At 34.5% G+C, this 19,329-nt stretch overlaps 3 long non-coding RNA genes across 10 annotated transcripts in view; 1 reads left to right on the top strand and 2 right to left on the bottom strand.

Moving 5' to 3' along the window:
• LOC126971031 (uncharacterized) overlaps window positions 1-19,329 on the top strand; it is a 161,730-nt gene that overhangs the window by 81,633 nt on the left and 60,768 nt on the right. For 2 of the 5 annotated variants that reach the window (XR_007730771.1, XR_007730770.1), the window contains exons 2-3: window positions 1,820-1,949; window positions 2,362-2,523. The exons of 2 other annotated variants lie outside the window; for them this stretch is intronic. This is a non-coding gene — a long non-coding RNA (uncharacterized LOC126971031). Of the gene's footprint in view, window positions 1-805; window positions 973-1,819; window positions 1,950-2,361; window positions 3,258-19,329 lie in introns of those variants that run through there. One more of the 5 variants, XR_007730774.1, reaches the window with a different exon arrangement.
• The window catches only part of LOC126971041 (uncharacterized), an 80,141-nt gene that overhangs the window by 32,343 nt on the left and 28,469 nt on the right, over window positions 1-19,329 (bottom strand). The window lies entirely within an intron of this gene.
• On the bottom strand, window positions 9,494-17,258 carry LOC126971029 (uncharacterized). 4 transcript variants are annotated; one of them, XR_007730767.1, is made up of 3 exons: window positions 17,092-17,258; window positions 16,187-16,316; window positions 9,494-9,655 (listed from the first exon to the last, which is right to left on the bottom strand). It is a non-coding gene; the product is annotated as an uncharacterized LOC126971029 (long non-coding RNA). The 4 variants fall into 4 exon arrangements; XR_007730766.1 differs by lacking the exon at window positions 16,187-16,316 and adding an exon at window positions 10,068-10,197; XR_007730765.1 differs by lacking the exons at window positions 16,187-16,316; window positions 17,092-17,258 and adding exons at window positions 10,068-10,197; window positions 11,045-11,211.

Here is a 19,329-nt window from a genome sequence, read left to right as displayed (position 1 = left end):
TGCATAATATTGAATGTGTGTGCTTTAAACTACGACCTATACTCAATTAACTATTTATATTAAAACCAAAGCTGCCACACACTACTATGAGATTAATTTACACAGCTCTAGCAGATTCAATTATTAACTATGACCTGATTAGTTATGGGAGAACTTCTAAAACTCATATTAATGAAATTTATTAAATTCAAATGAAAATGTTAAAATTATGTATAATTAAATAAAATAAATAACTATAAACATGATAAACGTATGTTGTTTACACATTGCAAGATATGATCAAATTAAATATGTAATTCTAAGAGAAGTTAATTAACCATCATTTTTAATAATACTTAATTTATCTTACTATTAAAAATGATGGTTAACTTCTCAGGCCTTCTTCTAAGGCCCAGCAATTAAGAAACATAATAAAATCCAAGAGATTTTGCATTCTAAAGACCAAAAACATCTATGGCACAAGAATGCTAAGTAATTATATTACCTAATGTTTTTAACGATGTTTTTAATGATTTGAAGTTAATCTACAAAATTTATATAAAATGAATGGAAAATAACAACCATATTTATGTGAAGACTTATGTTAATATAAATATACCATTATTTAATTATTATAGTAATGTAACGAAATCGCCAACGCTCGAATCGCTTACCCAGAAAAACCCTTTAGGGAATTGAGTGACCGAGTTTAAATTACTTTACTAAATATAGTGCAAGAGTATCTACATGATTAAAAAGTATCAAACTTTCCATAAGCTGAATTATAATATGTAAATCATTAATTTAAATGATAAAATATCAAAACAACATACCTCATTAAAAAAAACTAATAAATATTATAATTATAAATGTGGTGTTAAACCTATATAAGACCATTGAAATACGTTCACAATAACAATCACCTGTAAGTCTCTTTATTGTTTGTTACGTATATAAAGAAAACAAAACCATCAGCCATGAAACTGTTACTGTGTAAGTATTCTTTAATTTTATTCGGGGAGCAAACTTGTTAAAATCATTGCTTCATTATTATATTATTTACAGTTTTAATTTTTTAGAATATAATGGTCAAGGCTAGTCCATGCGTCGTGCTTGTAAATTTACTTTGATTTATTTAAAATATTATTCTTAAATTTTAAATTAGACTTCCCAAAGAGACGCTAAGTTCACACATTAAAGGACCACATACAGACAGAATATGTAATGGAGTTTTATCAGCATTATAAGAGAATCTTCATTCTCTGCAATCACGGACGCCTAGAATTGAAAGGTGTTTGTTTAGAGTCCTGGTATTCTAACCAGCGTAAGTTTTCCGTACTTAGCACTAGTTCCTCATGGGTAGCCTATTTGTTAAAGGCTAAGATTACGGTTATGGAATGGGTTAAGCCCCGAGCATTGCTCCAGAGATTATTATACTCATGTGCACACGATAAATCAAGGGTTGATTTAACAAGACTCCCCGGGTGCAAATGTGTTAAAGAGCCTTTGTCTTCAAGTCTTAAACTTGTTTCGTTTGAGTCTATTGCGGCCAGAGCCAACTGACTATCTGTGTGGATGTAAATACACTTACCAACGTAGCCTTTTTTCGTAATGGCTTCTGCACTTTTTTTTTTTAATCTGTGATTTGCCAAATTTCGGGCACTCTCCCTAGATTCCGTATACCGTATTTCCCAGTAATTCAATTGTCATACCAGTCCTATATATATCTGTATATACATCGGTGTGTCTGTGCTAATATCTATATTTTAAATTTTTTATCACCTACTGTTGGGCGATCTTAATTATTTACCATTTAAAGAAAATAATTTTTTTATTTCAGTTTTTTCAGCCATTCTCTCAATCGTTGCTTGGGCAAGTGCAAAATCACAACTCTTCTGTGAAGCAGCGTGCGCAAGTGACAACCATCCCGTCTGTGGTACTGACGGAAAGACATATACCAACAAATGCTTGTATGTATTGCTAATAATCTATTATGGTGGAGTAAATAGATGTCTGACAAGAAAGACGTTAATAATTTCAAAAATTATTTGGAACATATTGAATCATATTATAAACCATACCACCAATTACACAGCTAGCAGCGCTCCTGATATTGTTGTATTAGAAGAGAGTGTGAGCGGGGGTTTGCTTATGGGGTATTTCTAGCATTCTGGACAAGTTTTAACGTGTTATATTGTCACTATAATAATATCTTCGTTAGGTAAACCTTAGAATGTCTGAAGAATTATTGCGCTCGTAGATTTATTTTCAACTTATTCCTAGTTCTATATAATAATATTATTTATTCTATCAACAATCTATTCTTAATCTTTAGTTTCAGCGTTTAATCTTCTTTAATTATACTTACTTTTCACATTTTAGCTGCGAGTGTCGCGGTGCGAAGGTTGCCCACAATGGCGCTTGTTAATAACCTGAACATGGATAATTCATCTATTGAGAACTTTGAAGCAAATTTAATATAATATGATCATAATATTTTTATAATGTTATTCAAAACAAATTAAAGCAATAATTCATTTTAAATTTTTGTTTTATTTAATTGGGCTGTTGTTGGCGGTATTGAAATAATTCATCCCCTACCCTCCACCAGAATATGACATCGGTACTCAAAGACTTTATTCCAGGAGGGTACAGTCAGAGAATCCCCCCACGAGCATTTTCGCCCGAGCTGCCCGTCGTATTCTGGCGAAGTCACGGAATCACACGTGTCCGAGGACAAACGAGGCAGTTATACCACTGCATACACGACAGACACAGATATATTTACCTAGCAATACGTCATATTCCTATAGATCCAAAAGAAGCTTTTTGAGGCGTTCTGTATGCAGCGATACCCACCACCCTAGCGCCCTGGTAACATTGGTCTAGTGATTGATTAGTTATTGTGCTCGATTTTCACTAACCGTTGCGAAATGGCTGTCGCTTGCTGGTTAACCGTCAAACTGTCACCGAAAGGCACCGAAGAGGATGGGATGAAGAGTTCCATACCTTGCAGTATCATATCAGCAACAGCGTAAACAGCGGCTTCTGAATCATACAGCGAAAAACAGGTTTGCCTCCACGAGAAAGACGCAAATAAAACCGCATCTCATCAAACACTGCTAACCTATAGTGCCACACGCAGCAGTAAGCTAAACAATGGAGCTGTCTGATCCGGCGCGTGATAGGCACAGTGCTCCGGATCAGAGAGTGATCAGATGACCACAGAGGAGGGTCAGGGAAACTAGGTAGCCGCCCGGAAGTGAGGTCAACAGAAGGTTCAACACTGCAGATGTATGATCGCAATACCCAGTTGTGTCTGACCATGTGCTAAGGCGAAGTCGTGAACAGACATTACATGATCGGTGGTACGTGAGCCTCGCCATTCAGTGTGGTGGGCGTTAAAATCGCCAAGAAACACGATCTTCGCAGTGGGGATCTGTTCCAACACGGAATCTCTAGCCATTTGGAAGTGCTCTTGGAGCCGGGCCGAGCGGTAAAGCTCTCGGATCTTCTGGGACTCCTCTCAATATGGGGGTACCACAAGGGTCACGTCTTCGGCCATTTTTTATGAAAGAGGAGAACACAGGAGCTTATGGGTCACCTGATGTTAAGTGATCACCACAGCCCACATTCTCTTGCAACTCCAGAGGCATCACAGCAGCGTTGCCGGCCTTTTTAAAAATGTACCCGCTTATTTTAAGGTAAGGTAATGTCATATCGTCCTGGAAACACCGCACAAAATGGCCCACATAGCTTGGTTGAACGTGGAAGAAAGCCTCTTAAGAGGCCGGCTCCGCAAATTACTTAAGGAATTTAAATAATTGCTTACTGTGTTACTATATATTTTGAAATCGATGTTGACGTCTAAAATTAACACGTAACTATTTGTACCTAAATATTTACCAATAACACTACATAGTTCTAATACAAATCTGTTTTTATGAGTATCGGGCGGTCTGTACTCCGCACATAAACCTATCTTACAGCGATTACCTACACTTATTTTGCCCGTGATACATTCAAACTTCTTAACACACACAATACTTTCTATAAATGTTACATTTTTATGTATATTTAAAGGCAACTATATGGTAAAAATGCGTGAACAGCACCTTAGAAACTTTATGTATCCTAAATATATAATTGACTTACAAAGGAGAAGTACAAAGTGTAAGTAACATTTCAAAAAAAAATATAATGTGCACTAAAAAGTATAAAAATTATTGCGTATTTTTATAGAATCTAATTGATTAATCTAATTCTTGTTGCGATTATGGTTATTTTTGGAGTCAGTGTCATCTAATACATAGTTATAGGTGAGGAATGAACGTAAGTGCTTTGCAATTTGATAACAGACAGAAATTCTGCCACAGATCGCACCCTTACCGTAAGTCGCTAAGGCGTCCCATTGATCATCATATTCGACTACGATAATAACTTGACCATAACTATGTTATGGTAGATGACTTAAATATCCGGATATCATAAAAAAGATTCGGCCGAGTATCGTTAGTTTGCTCCTAAGAATTGAATAGTTCCGTTACTTTGTCATGGATTCCGTAATCAGAGCCTAACCAAACTCACCAAACTATCCTTTAGGTATATCCTTTCCAATAAAAAAAGAATCATCAAAATCGGTTAGCGCGATATTGAGTTATTCGTAAATTTATCATCCACTTCTATACGTACGCATAGGAAATTTAAGACTTTTTATGGTTTTCTCATTGATGCCACTGTCAGATCTGGACAAAATTACAATGAGACCACACGGGAAGCACCAGCCTTCAAGTAAAAAAAATTATCAAAATCGGTTCACCCAGTCGATAGTTTTGAGGTAACAAACATAAAAAAAGAACATACCGACGAATTAAGAACCTCCTCCTTTTTGAAGTCGGTTAAAAAGTTGCTACTTTCTTAGCGGAAAGTGAATCGTGTTCTTAATAACTTTAAAAAAATAGTGAACCATACAGAAAAGGAAAATTTAATTGATGAAAGATATGATGAGAATACTTTATTCGACTTTTTTGTAAATCAAAGTACTGAAAATAAATACCCAACATGAAACTACTAAAGACAAGGCCCTTGGCATGTGCGCAAGAACGAATTAACAAAAATGTACCTACTCTGTGCTCCTGTCAAATCAGACTTTAATGGAAGAGCGTTCATAACTTGTTTTAATCAGTTTATTTTTACGAAAACACCTAAGCAAACCTTCAATTTGTTATTCAAAGATCTATATATAATACTATATAATACTATTATTAAATAAGTACTAAAAAGGCTATAAAGCGCTATAAAGCGCGTTATCCAAATTCTCTTAAAATAGGATTCTTAAGACCCATATGTAAAAAAGGCAGCCGTAATGATTAAAATAATAACCGACCCCTACTACTACTTGCTTTAATGTACTATTTGCTTAGATAAAATAATTGAAGGATTTCTATGTAACCAAATTAACAAATTTTTGTTAATTTGGTAACATAGAAATCCTTCTTATCCAAAATCCTTCAAATCCAAATTATTAAAAACCAGTTCGGTTTTCAGAAAAAGAAAAGCACTACCCAGTTATTGCGAACAGATGATGTAAATAGATCGCTTCATAATAAACTTCTCGTTTTAGCTCTATTTATTGATTTTAGCAGGGCGTTTGATATGCTAAATAATAAAATACTATTGCACAATATCGCATACTAGGACCACTTCTAGTTTTAATAGAGTTACAATGAAGATAGATGCGTGAAAGTCAAAGTAGCCAATAAATTTAGCAACATAATCACAACAATTAAAGGAACAGCTCAGTGATCGACCATAGGACCTACTGAGCATTTACTTTATGTTAATGATATGTGTAACATTATACAACATGTGTAACATTGTACAATTTTCTGATGGCACATGCCTTATGGTAGCTCATAAAGACTTAGAAGCTGCAGAAATAACTATGCAAAATAACTTTACTGTATTGTGTAAATGGGCTCATGATGTCGGCCTAGTAGAAAATGCTCAAAAATCTAAAATTATACATATTCATTTTCACATATCTCACCTCTACTTCGCCAACTATCATTGCTCACACCCATCAATGCTTGAATACTGAAATAATTAGTCTGATCTGTCGTTGTCCAAAAAATAGAAACTGCATAATATTGAATGTGTGTGCTTTAAACTACGACCTATACTCAATTAACTATTTATATTAAAACCAAAGCTGCCACACACTACTATGAGATTAATTTACACAGCTCTAGCAGATTCAATTATTAACTATGACCTGATTAGTTATCTACTGAAATTTATTGGCTACTTTGACTTTCACGCATCTATCTTCATTGTAACTCTATTAAAACTAGAAGTGGTCCTAGTATGCGATATTGTGCAATAGTATTTTATTATTTAGCATATCAAACGCCCTGCTAAAATCAATAAATAGAGCTAAAACGAGAAGTTTATTATGAAGCGATCTATTTACATCATCTGTTCGCAATAACTGGGTAGTGCTTTTCTTTTTCTGAAAACCGAACTGGTTTTTAATAATTTGGATTTGAAGGATTTTGGATAAGAAGGATTTCTATGTAACCAAATTAACAAAAATTTGTTAATTTGGTTACATAGAAATCCTTCAATTATTTTATCTAAGCAAATAGTACATTAAAGCAAGTAGTAGTAGGGGTCGGTTATTATTTTAATCATTACGGCTGCCTTTTTTACATATGGGTCTTAAGAATCCTATTTTAAGAGAATTTGGATAACGCGCTTTATAGCGCTTTATAGCCTTTTTAGTACTTATTTAATAATAGTATTATATAGTATTATATATAGATCTTTGAATAACAAATTGAAGGTTTGCTTAGGTGTTTTCGTAAAAATAAACTGATTAAAACAAGTTATGAACGCTCTTCCATTAAAGTCTGATTTGACAGGAGCACAGAGTAGGTACATTTTTGTTAATTCGTTCTTGCGCACATGCCAAGGGCCTTGTCTTTAGTAGTTTCATGTTGGGTATTTATTTTCAGTACTTTGATTTACAAAAAAGTCGAATAAAGTATTCTCATCATATCTTTCATCAATTAAATTTTCCTTTTCTGTATGGTTCACTATTTTTTTAAAGTTATTAAGAACACGATTCACTTTCCGCTAAGAAAGTAGCAACTTTTTAACCGACTTCAAAAAGGAGGAGGTTCTTAATTCGTCGGTATGTTCTTTTTTTATGTTTGTTACCTCAAAACTATCGACTGGGTGAACCGATTTTGATAATTTTTTTTACTTGAAGGCTGGTGCTTCCCGTGTGGTCTCATTGTAATTTTGTCCAGATCTGACAGTGGCATCAATGAGAAAACCATAAAAAGTCTTAAATTTCCTATGCGTACGTATAGAAGTGGATGATAAATTTACGAATAACTCAATATCGCGCTAACCGATTTTGATGATTCTTTTTTTATTGGAAAGGATATACCTAAAGGATAGTTTGGTGAGTTTGGTTAGGCTCTGATTACGGAATCCATGACAAAGTAACGGAACTATTCAATTCTTAGGAGCAAACTAACGATACTCGGCCGAATCTTTTTTATGATATCCGGATATTTAAGTCATCTACCATAACATAGTTATGGTCAAGTTATTATCGTAGTCGAATATGATGATCAATGGGACGCCTTAGCGACTTACGGTAAGGGTGCGATCTGTGGCAGAATTTCTGTCTGTTATCAAATTGCAAAGCACTTACGTTCATTCCTCACCTATAACTATGTATTAGATGACACTGACTCCAAAAATAACCATAATCGCAACAAGAATTAGATTAATCAATTAGATTCTATAAAAATACGCAATAATTTTTATACTTTTTAGTGCACATTATATTTTTTTTTGAAATGTTACTTACACTTTGTACTTCTCCTTTGTAAGTCAATTATATATTTAGGATACATAAAGTTTCTAAGGTGCTGTTCACGCATTTTTACCATATAGTTGCCTTTAAATATACATAAAAATGTAACATTTATAGAAAGTATTGTGTGTGTTAAGAAGTTTGAATGTATCACGGGCAAAATAAGTGTAGGTAATCGCTGTAAGATAGGTTTATGTGCGGAGTACAGACCGCCCGATACTCATAAAAACAGATTTGTATTAGAACTATGTAGTGTTATTGGTAAATATTTAGGTACAAATAGTTACGTGTTAATTTTAGACGTCAACATCGATTTCAAAATATATAGTAACACAGTAAGCAATTATTTAAATTCCTTAAGTAATTTGCGGAGCCGGCCTCTTAAGAGGCTTTCTTCCACGTTCAACCAAGCTATGTGGGCCATTTTGTGCGGTGTTTCCAGGACGATATGACATTACCTTACCTTAAAATAAGCGGGTACATTTTTAAAAAGGCCGGCAACGCTGCTGTGATGCCTCTGGAGTTGCAAGAGAATGTGGGCTGTGGTGATCACTTAACATCAGGTGACCCATAAGCTCCTGTGTTCTCCTCTTTCATAAAAAATGGCCGAAGACGTGACCCTTGTGGTACCCCCATATTGAGAGGAGTCCCAGAAGATCCGAGAGCTTTACCGCTCGGCCCGGCTCCAAGAGCACTTCCAAATGGCTAGAGATTCCGTGTTGGAACAGATCCCCACTGCGAAGATCGTGTTTCTTGGCGATTTTAACGCCCACCACACTGAATGGCGAGGCTCACGTACCACCGATCATGTAATGTCTGTTCACGACTTCGCCTTAGCACATGGTCAGACACAACTGGGTATTGCGATCATACATCTGCAGTGTTGAACCTTCTGTTGACCTCACTTCCGGGCGGCTACCTAGTTTCCCTGACCCTCCTCTGTGGTCATCTGATCACTCTCTGATCCGGAGCACTGTGCCTATCACGCGCCGGATCAGACAGCTCCATTGTTTAGCTTACTGCTGCGTGTGGCACTATAGGTTAGCAGTGTTTGATGAGATGCGGTTTTATTTGCGTCTTTCTCGTGGAGGCAAACCTGTTTTTCGCTGTATGATTCAGAAGCCGCTGTTTACGCTGTTGCTGATATGATACTGCAAGGTATGGAACTCTTCATCCCATCCTCTTCGGTGCCTTTCGGTGACAGTTTGACGGTTAACCAGCAAGCGACAGCCATTTCGCAACGGTTAGTGAAAATCGAGCACAATAACTAATCAATCACTAGACCAATGTTACCAGGGCGCTAGGGTGGTGGGTATCGCTGCATACAGAACGCCTCAAAAAGCTTCTTTTGGATCTATAGGAATATGACGTATTGCTAGGTAAATATATCTGTGTCTGTCGTGTATGCAGTGGTATAACTGCCTCGTTTGTCCTCGGACACGTGTGATTCCGTGACTTCGCCAGAATACGACGGGCAGCTCGGGCGAAAATGCTCGTGGGGGGATTCTCTGACTGTACCCTCCTGGAATAAAGTCTTTGAGTACCGATGTCATATTCTGGTGGAGGGTAGGGGATGAATTATTTCAATACCGCCAACAACAGCCCAATTAAATAAAACAAAAATTTAAAATGAATTATTGCTTTAATTTGTTTTGAATAACATTATAAAAATATTATGATCATATTATATTAAATTTGCTTCAAAGTTCTCAATAGATGAATTATCCATGTTCAGGTTATTAACAAGCGCCATTGTGGGCAACCTTCGCACCGCGACACTCGCAGCTAAAATGTGAAAAGTAAGTATAATTAAAGAAGATTAAACGCTGAAACTAAAGATTAAGAATAGATTGTTGATAGAATAAATAATATTATTATATAGAACTAGGAATAAGTTGAAAATAAATCTACGAGCGCAATAATTCTTCAGACATTCTAAGGTTTACCTAACGAAGATATTATTATAGTGACAATATAACACGTTAAAACTTGTCCAGAATGCTAGAAATACCCCATAAGCAAACCCCCGCTCACACTCTCTTCTAATACAACAATATCAGGAGCGCTGCTAGCTGTGTAATTGGTGGTATGGTTTATAATATGATTCAATATGTTCCAAATAATTTTTGAAATTATTAACGTCTTTCTTGTCAGACATCTATTTACTCCACCATAATAGATTATTAGCAATACATACAAGCATTTGTTGGTATATGTCTTTCCGTCAGTACCACAGACGGGATGGTTGTCACTTGCGCACGCTGCTTCACAGAAGAGTTGTGATTTTGCACTTGCCCAAGCAACGATTGAGAGAATGGCTGAAAAAACTGAAATAAAAAAATTATTTTCTTTAAATGGTAAATAATTAAGATCGCCCAACAGTAGGTGATAAAAAATTTAAAATATAGATATTAGCACAGACACACCGATGTATATACAGATATATATAGGACTGGTATGACAATTGAATTACTGGGAAATACGGTATACGGAATCTAGGGAGAGTGCCCGAAATTTGGCAAATCACAGATTAAAAAAAAAAAGTGCAGAAGCCATTACGAAAAAAGGCTACGTTGGTAAGTGTATTTACATCCACACAGATAGTCAGTTGGCTCTGGCCGCAATAGACTCAAACGAAACAGGCTCAAGACTTGAAGACAAAGGCTCTTTAACACATTTGCACCCGGGGAGTCTTGTTAAATCAACCCTTGATTTATCGTGTGCACATGAGTATAATAATCTCTGGAGCAATGCTCGGGGCTTAACCCATTCCATAACCGTAATCTTAGCCTTTAACAAATAGGCTACCCATGAGGAACTAGTGCTAAGTACGGAAAACTTACGCTGGTTAGAATACCAGGACTCTAAACAAACACCTTTCAATTCTAGGCGTCCGTGATTGCAGAGAATGAAGATTCTCTTATAATGCTGATAAAACTCCATTACATATTCTGTCTGTATGTGGTCCTTTAATGTGTGAACTTAGCGTCTCTTTGGGAAGTCTAATTTAAAATTTAAGAATAATATTTTAAATAAATCAAAGTAAATTTACAAGCACGACGCATGGACTAGCCTTGACCATTATATTCTAAAAAATTAAAACTGTAAATAATATAATAATGAAGCAATGATTTTAACAAGTTTGCTCCCCGAATAAAATTAAAGAATACTTACACAGTAACAGTTTCATGGCTGATGGTTTTGTTTTCTTTATATACGTAACAAACAATAAAGAGACTTACAGGTGATTGTTATTGTGAACGTATTTCAATGGTCTTATATAGGTTTAACACCACATTTATAATTATAATATTTATTAGTTTTTTTTAATGAGGTATGTTGTTTTGATATTTTATCATTTAAATTAATGATTTACATATTATAATTCAGCTTATGGAAAGTTTGATACTTTTTAATCATGTAGATACTCTTGCACTATATTTAGTAAAGTAATTTAAACTCGGTCACTCAATTCCCTAAAGGGTTTTTCTGGGTAAGCGATTCGAGCGTTGGCGATTTCGTTACATTACTATAATAATTAAATAATGGTATATTTATATTAACATAAGTCTTCACATAAATATGGTTGTTATTTTCCATTCATTTTATATAAATTTTGTAGATTAACTTCAAATCATTAAAAACATCGTTAAAAACATTAGGTAATATAATTACTTAGCATTCTTGTGCCATAGATGTTTTTGGTCTTTAGAATGCAAAATCTCTTGGATTTTATTATGTTTCTTAATTGCTGGGCCTTAGAAGAAGGCCTGAGAAGTTAACCATCATTTTTAATAGTAAGATAAATTAAGTATTATTAAAAATGATGGTTAATTAACTTCTCTTAGAATTACATATTTAATTTGATCATATCTTGCAATGTGTAAACAACATACGTTTATCATGTTTATAGTTATTTATTTTATTTAATTATACATAATTTTAACATTTTCATTTGAATTTAATAAATTTCATTAATATGAGTTTTAGAAGTTCTCCCATAACTAATCAGGTCATAGTTAATAATTGAATCTGCTAGAGCTGTGTAAATTAATCTCATAGTAGTGTGTGGCAGCTTTGGTTTTAATATAAATAGTTAATTGAGTATAGGTCGTAGTTTAAAGCACACACATTCAATATTATGCAGTTTCTATTTTTTGGACAACGACAGATCAGACTAATTATTTCAGTATTCAAGCATTGATGGGTGTGAGCAATGATAGTTGGCGAAGTAGAGGTGAGATATGTGAAAATGAATATGTATAATTTTAGATTTTTGAGCATTTTCTACTAGGCCGACATCATGAGCCCATTTACACAATACAGTAAAGTTATTTTGCATAGTTATTTCTGCAGCTTCTAAGTCTTTATGAGCTACCATAAGGCATGTGCCATCAGAAAATTGTACAATGTTACACATGTTGTATAATGTTACACATATCATTAACATAAAGTAAATGCTCAGTAGGTCCTATGGTCGATCACTGAGCTGTTCCTTTAATTGTTGTGATTATGTTGCTAAATTTATTGGCTACTTTGACTTTCACGCATCTATCTTCATTGTAACTCTATTAAAACTAGAAGTGGTCCTAGTATGCGATATTGTGCAATAGTATTTTATTATTTAGCATATCAAACGCCCTGCTAAAATCAATAAATAGAGCTAAAACGAGAAGTTTATTATGAAGCGATCTATTTACATCATCTGTTCGCAATAACTGGGTAGTGCTTTTCTTTTTCTGAAAACCGAACTGGTTTTTAATAATTTGGATTTGAAGGATTTTGGATAAGAAGGATTTCTATGTTACCAAATTAACAAAAATTTGTTAATTTGGTTACATAGAAATCCTTCAATTATTTTATCTAAGCAAATAGTACATTAAAGCAAGTAGTAGTAGGGGTCGGTTATTATTTTAATCATTACGGCTGCCTTTTTTACATATGGGTCTTAAGAATCCTATTTTAAGAGAATTTGGATAACGCGCTTTATAGCGCTTTATAGCCTTTTTAGTACTTATTTAATAATAGTATTATATAGTATTATATATAGATCTTTGAATAACAAATTGAAGGTTTGCTTAGGTGTTTTCGTAAAAATAAACTGATTAAAACAAGTTATGAACGCTCTTCCATTAAAGTCTGATTTGACAGGAGCACAGAGTAGGTACATTTTTGTTAATTCGTTCTTGCGCACATGCCAAGGGCCTTGTCTTTAGTAGTTTCATGTTGGGTATTTATTTTCAGTACTTTGATTTACAAAAAAGTCGAATAAAGTATTCTCATCATATCTTTCATCAATTAAATTTTCCTTTTCTGTATGGTTCACTATTTTTTTAAAGTTATTAAGAACACGATTCACTTTCCGCTAAGAAAGTAGCAACTTTTTAACCGACTTCAAAAAGGAGGAGGTTCTTAATTCGTCGGTATGTTCTTTTTTTATGTTTGTTACCTCAAAACTATCGACTGGGTGAACCGATTTTGATAATTTTTTTTACTTGAAGGCTGGTGCTTCCCGTGTGGTCTCATTGTAATTTTGTCCAGATCTGACAGTGGCATCAATGAGAAAACCATAAAAAGTCTTAAATTTCCTATGCGTACGTATAGAAGTGGATGATAAATTTACGAATAACTCAATATCGCGCTAACCGATTTTGATGATTCTTTTTTTATTGGAAAGGATATACCTAAAGGATAGTTTGGTGAGTTTGGTTAGGCTCTGATTACGGAATCCATGACAAAGTAACGGAACTATTCAATTCTTAGGAGCAAACTAACGATACTCGGCCGAATCTTTTTTATGATATCCGGATATTTAAGTCATCTACCATAACATAGTTATGGTCAAGTTATTATCGTAGTCGAATATGATGATCAATGGGACGCCTTAGCGACTTACGGTAAGGGTGCGATCTGTGGCAGAATTTCTGTCTGTTATCAAATTGCAAAGCACTTACGTTCATTCCTCACCTATAACTATGTATTAGATGACACTGACTCCAAAAATAACCATAATCGCAACAAGAATTACATTAATCAATTAGATTCTATAAAAATACGCAATAATTTTTATACTTTTTAGTGCACATTATATTTTTTTTTGAAATGTTACTTACACTTTGTACTTCTCCTTTGTAAGTCAATTATATATTTAGGATACATAAAGTTTCTAAGGTGCTGTTCACGCATTTTTACCATATAGTTGCCTTTAAATATACATAAAAATGTAACATTTATAGAAAGTATTGTGTGTGTTAAGAAGTTTGAATGTATCACGGGCAAAATAAGTGTAGGTAATCGCTGTAAGATAGGTTTATGTGCGGAGTACAGACCGCCCGATACTCATAAAAACAGATTTGTATTAGAACTATGTAGTGTTATTGGTAAATATTTAGGTACAAATAGTTACGTGTTAATTTTAGACGTCAACATCGATTTCAAAATATATAGTAACACAGTAAGCAATTATTTAAATTCCTTAAGTAATTTGCGGAGCCGGCCTCTTAAGAGGCTTTCTTCCACGTTCAACCAAGCTATGTGGGCCATTTTGTGCGGTGTTTCCAGGACGATATGACATTACCTTACCTTAAAATAAGCGGGTACATTTTTAAAAAGGCCGGCAACGCTGCTGTGATGCCTCTGGAGTTGCAAGAGAATGTGGGCTGTGGTGATCACTTAACATCAGGTGACCCATAAGCTCCTGTGTTCTCCTCTTTCATAAAAAATGGCCGAAGACGTGACCCTTGTGGTACCCCCATATTGAGAGGAGTCCCAGAAGATCCGAGAGCTTTACCGCTCGGCCCGGCTCCAAGAGCACTTCCAAATGGCTAGAGATTCCGTGTTGGAACAGATCCCCACTGCGAAGATCGTGTTTCTTGGCGATTTTAACGCCCACCACACTGAATGGCGAGGCTCACGTACCACCGATCATGTAATGTCTGTTCACGACTTCGCCTTAGCACATGGTCAGACACAACTGGGTATTGCGATCATACATCTGCAGTGTTGAACCTTCTGTTGACCTCACTTCCGGGCGGCTACCTAGTTTCCCTGACCCTCCTCTGTGGTCATCTGATCACTCTCTGATCCGGAGCACTGTGCCTATCACGCGCCGGATCAGACAGCTCCATTGTTTAGCTTACTGCTGCGTGTGGCACTATAGGTTAGCAGTGTTTGATGAGATGCGGTATTATTTGCGTCTTTCTCGTGGAGGCAAACCTGTTTTTCGCTGTATGATTCAGAAGCCGCTGTTTACGCTGTTGCTGATATGATACTGCAAGGTATGGAACTCTTCATCCCATCCTCTTCGGTGCCTTTCGGTGACAGTTTGACGGTTAACCAGCAAGCGACAGCCATTTCGCAACGGTTAGTGAAAATCGAGCACAATAACTAATCAATCACTAGACCAATGTTACCAGGGCGCTAGGGTGGTGGGTATCGCTGCATACAGAACGCCTCAAAAAGCTTCTTTTGGATCTATAGGAATATGACGTATTGCTAGGTAAATATATCTGTGTCTGTCGTGTATGCAGTGGTATAACTGCCTCGTTTGTCCTCGGACACGTGTGATTCCGTGACTTCGCCAGAATACGACGGGCAGCTCGGGCGAAAATGCTCGTGGGGGGATTCTCTGACTGTACCCTCCTGGAATAAAGTCTTTGAGTACCGATGTCATATTCTGGTGGAGGGTAGGGGATGAATTATTTCAATACCGCCAACAACAGCCCAATTAAATAAAACAAAAATTTTAAATGAATTATTGCTTTAATTTGTTTTGAATAACATTATAAAAATATTATGATCATATTATATTAAATTTGCTTCAAAGTTCTCAATAGATGAATTATCCATGTTCAGGTTATTAACAAGCGCCATTGTGGGCAACCTTCGCACCGCGACACTCGCAGCTAAAATGTGAAAAGTAAGTATAATTAAAGAAGATTAAACGCTGAAACTAAAGATTAAGAATAGATTGTTGATAGAATAAATAATATTATTATATAGAACTAGGAATAAGTTGAAAATAAATCTACGAGCGCAATAATTCTTCAGACATTCTAAGGTTTACCTAACGAAGATATTATTATAGTGACAATATAACACGTTAAAACTTGTCCAGAATGCTAGAAATACCCCATAAGCAAACCCCCGCTCACACTCTCTTCTAATACAACAATATCAGGAGCGCTGCTAGCTGTGTAATTGGTGGTATGGTTTATAATATGATTCAATATGTTCCAAATAATTTTTGAAATTATTAACGTCTTTCTTGTCAGACATCTATTTACTCCACCATAATAGATTATTAGCAATACATACAAGCATTTGTTGGTATATGTCTTTCCGTCAGTACCACAGACGGGATGGTTGTCACTTGCGCACGCTGCTTCACAGAAGAGTTGTGATTTTGCACTTGCCCAAGCAACGATTGAGAGAATGGCTGAAAAAACTGAAATAAAAAAATTATTTTCTTTAAATGGTAAATAATTAAGATCGCCCAACAGTAGGTGATAAAAAATTTAAAATATAGATATTAACACAGACACACCGATGTATATACAGATATATATAGGACTGGTATGACAATTGAATTACTGGGAAATACGGTATAAGGAATCTAGGGAGAGTGCCCGAAATTTGGCAAATCACAGATTAAAAACAAAAAGTGCAGAAGCCATTACGAAAAAAGGCTACGTTGGTAAGTGTATTTACATCCACACAGATAGTCAGTTGGCTCTGGCCGCAATAGACTCAAAAGAAACAGGCTCAAGACTTGAAGACAAAGGCTCCTTAACACATTTGCACCCGAGGAGTCTTGTTAAATCAACCCTTGATTTATCGTGTGCACATGAGTGTAATAATCTCTGGAGCAATGCTCGGGGCCTAATCCATTCCATAACAGTAATCTAAGCCTTTAACAAGTAGGCTACCCATGAGGAACTAGTGACAAGTACGGAAAACTTACGCTGGTTAGAATACCAGAAAACCCCATTACACATTCTGTCTGTATGTGGTTCTTTAATGTGTGAACGTAGCGTCTCTTTGGGAAGTCCAATTTAAAATTTAAGAATAATATTTTAAATAAATCAAAGTAAATTTACAAGCACGACGCATGGACTAGCCTTGACCATTATATTCTAAAAAAATTAAAACTGTAAATAATATAATAATGAAGCAATGATTTTAACAAGTTTGCTCCCCGAATAAAATTAAAGAATACTTACACAGTAACAGTTTCATGGCTGATGGTTTTGTTTTCTTTATATACGTAACAAACAATAAAGAGACTTACAGGTGATTGTTATTGTGAACGTATTTCAATGGTCTTATATAGGTTTAACACCACATTTATAATTATAATATTTATTAGTTTTTTTTAATGAGGTATGTTGTTTTGATATTTTATCATTTAAATTAATGATTTACATATTATAATTCAGCTTATGGAAAGTTTGATACTTTTTAATCATGTAGATACTCTTGCACTATATTTAGTAAAGTAATTTAAACTCGGTCACTCAATTCCCTAAAGGGTTTTTCTGGGTAAGCGATTCGAGCGTTGGCGATTTCGTTACATTACTATAATAATTAAATAATGGTATATTTATATTAACATAAGTCTTCACATAAATATGGTTGTTATTTTCCATTCATTTTATATAAATTTTGTAGATTAACTTCAAATCATTAAAAACATCGTTAAAAACATTAGGTAATATAATTACTTAGCATTCTTGTGCCATAGATGTTTTTGGTCTTTAGAATGCAAAATCTCTTGGATTTTATTATGTTTCTTAATTGCTGGGCCTTAGAAGAAGGCCTGAGAAGTTAACCATCATTTTTAATAGTAAGATAAATTAAGTATTATTAAAAATGATGGTTAATTAACTTCTCTTAGAATTACATATTTAATTTGATCATATCTTGCAATGTGTAAACAACATACGTTTATCATGTTTATAGTTATTTATTTTATTTAATTATACATAATTTTAACATTTTCATTTGAATTTAATAAATTTCATTAATATGAGTTTTAGAAGTTCTCCCATAACTAATCAGGTCATAGTTAATAATTGAATCTGCTAGAGCTGTGTTAATTAATCTCATAGTAGTGTGTGGCAGCTTTGGTTTTAATATAAATAGTTAATTGAGTATAGGTCGTAGTTTAAAGCACACACATTCAATATTATGCAGTTTCCAGTTGAATCTGTTGTCAATTATAAGGCCTAGATACATATGCTGACTTACAAGATCTATTTTTTGGACAACGACAGATCAGACTAATTATTTCAGCATTCAAGCATTGATGGGTGTGAGCAATGATAGTTGGCGAAGTAGAGGTGAGATATGTGAAAATGAATATGTATAATTTTAGTTTTTTGAGTAGTAGAAATACTATGCCGACATCATGAGCCTATTTACACAATAGAGTAATGTTATTTTGCATAGTTATTTCTGCAGCTTCTAAGTCTTTATGAGCTACCATAAGGCATGTGCCATCAGAAAATTGTACAATGTTACACATGTTGTATAATGTTACACATATCATTAACATAAAGTTAATACTCCGTAGGTCCTATGGTCGATCCCTGAGCGTTTCCTTTATTTGTTGTGATCATGTTGCTAAATTTATTGGCTACTTTGACTTTCACGCATCTATCTTCATTGTAACTCTATTAAAACTAGAAGTGGTCCTAGTATGCGATATTGTGCAATAGTATTTTATTATTAAGCATATCAAACGCCCTGCTAAAATCAATAAATAGAGCTAAAACGAGAAGTTTATTATAAAGCGTTCTATTTACATCATCTGTTCGCAATAACTGGGTAGTGCTTTTCTTTTTCTGAAAACCGAACTGGTTTTTAATAATTATATCATGTGATATCAAAAATTTGTTAATTTGGTTACATAGAAATCCTTCAATTATTTTATCTAAGCAAATAGTACATTAAAGCAAGTAGTAGTAGGGGTCGGTTATTATTTTAATCATTACGGCTGCCTTTTTTACATATGGGTCTTTAGAATCCTATTTTAAGAGAATTTGGATAACGCGCTTTATAGCGTCAAATAATTAAATCATAAAACCCTTTTTAGTACTTATTTAATAAAAGTATTATATATATATAGATCTTTGAATAACAAATTGAAGGTTTGCTTAGGTGTTTTCGTAAAAATAAACTGATTAAAACAAGTTATGAACGCTCTTCCATTAAAGTCTGATTTGACAGGAGCACAGAGTAGGTACATTTTTTTAATTCGTTCTTGCGCACATGCCAAGGGCCTTGTCTTTAGTAGTTTCATGTTGGGTATTTATTTTCAGTACTTTGATTTACAAAAAAGTCGAATAAAGTATTCTCATCATATCTTTCATCAATTAAATTTTCCTTTTCTGTATGGTTCACTATTTTTTTAAAGTTATTAAGAACACGATTCACTTTCCGCTAAGAAAGTAGCAACT

The sequence above is a fragment of the Leptidea sinapis genome, chromosome 22, assembly GCF_905404315.1.
Source record: "Leptidea sinapis chromosome 22, ilLepSina1.1, whole genome shotgun sequence".
Lineage (NCBI taxonomy): Eukaryota > Metazoa > Arthropoda > Insecta > Lepidoptera > Pieridae > Leptidea > Leptidea sinapis.
The sequence above is the reverse complement of the archived record's forward strand: the minus strand, read 5'-3'. Positions and strand labels throughout refer to the sequence as shown.